This window comes from Pinus tabuliformis, chromosome 8, assembly GCF_031772625.1.
Source record: "Pinus tabuliformis cultivar Carrire ecotype Pingquan chromosome 8, CPIR1, whole genome shotgun sequence".
NCBI classification, from domain to species: Eukaryota; Viridiplantae; Streptophyta; class Pinopsida; order Pinales; family Pinaceae; genus Pinus; species Pinus tabuliformis.
The window spans coordinates 1,672,533,349-1,672,534,678 of record NC_142294.1 but is presented as its reverse complement, the minus strand read 5'-3'; the positions used below and the strand labels follow the sequence as shown (position 1 = coordinate 1,672,534,678).

General features: G+C 37.7%; 1 long non-coding RNA gene across 1 annotated transcript; it reads left to right on the top strand.

The window, feature by feature from the left end:
* Positions 1–354: 354 nt before the first annotated feature.
* On the top strand, positions 355–1,004 carry LOC149242613 (uncharacterized). The gene is made up of 3 exons (XR_016245732.1): positions 355–446; positions 585–642; positions 913–1,004. It is a non-coding gene; the product is annotated as an uncharacterized LOC149242613 (long non-coding RNA).
* Positions 1,005–1,330: the final 326 nt, after the last annotated feature.

Genomic DNA, 1,330 nt, shown 5'->3' with positions numbered 1-1,330 from the left:
CTGCACTCCTCAGGTAGGATGACTTATTGACATCCATAAGCATGACTGTAAGGAAACCTTTTGCATATATCTAATTGATAGAATACTTGGTTGGCTGTTGAATATTGACACAAGAAGAAGCAATTCATATTTGGTTACAGGTCAATGAATTGATCTGCATCTCAAGATACCAATACACATCCAAAATGATAGTAGCCATGGTAATTATCTCTAGTTGATATCTTTCTGTTTCATTTAATTACAATAGGTTTTAAAGATTCAGTGTGAGTGATACATTGATAATGATACTTGGCAGGAGCATACAATCAAATGGCAGGCCTTGCAATGGTTGCACCCAATCAAAAAGAATAGCAAGGCAACAATAATAGGAAGGCGTTAGGAGACATTGGCAATGTGGTGGGAGCTCGGAACCCCAAATGCAATATCAACAAAGATGTGGTGATGGAGTATGTTGTTTTATGTTATTTATTATCCTTTAGATGTATAAATTGAATCAATCTGCTGCTGGATTTTTGTTTCTTTCTATTTGGTGGCCTCTGCTTTTAATGTCAAGTCCTACACTATTGGATTGACTACTATTTCAGGAGGTCTAGAGTAAACTTGGTTGTCAATGCCAACAAGGGAGCCAATCCCAGCACTGAGGTAGGTTTAATCAGAGTCAATTAAGCAAGCTGAATTATTGTTTTTTTGTAAAGTACTAGGTCTACCGTTTATAAAGGACAATCTCCTGGGGAATTGAACTAGCAACAAGGAAAAACCTGCTTTTTCGATCTTCCTGCCTAGTATTCTGTTTTTCTGGGCATGTTTAATTTGTTTCTCTTTGTTTTCATTTCATGGGACTCATTCTGTTCTCTATTTTCTGTGAGCCCAAGCATGGAATCTCACTCTTTAATTTTCCCATTTTGATTCCAGCAATTCCAAGCAGATGATATTGTTGTTAAGGCAGGAGCCAAAGCAGAGGCAAAGGCAGTCCGGGGAAACAAACAGAGGCTAATTGTCAGAAGAAAGGCTGAGAATGACACTGCTAGAAAGAAGGATAATGTAGTTTCTATCAGTGATAACGTAGACGCAAGTGCGCAAGATGGGGGATTACAAACATCTAGCCAACTCAAAGCAATGAAACCCATAGCACAGCCACAGACTACAGTGCTAACAGCTTGAAGTGAGGTTTGTCTTATTGATTAAGTTTATTAGTTTTCTGATACTTTTCTTGTTTTATGTACTGGCTCAAATCCAAATATATATCAGCCAAAGGTACCCACATCCACGCCCAATTACGAAGAGGTTTTATAGCTGTAAGATTGATTTTTGTTTATCTATTATGTAGTTT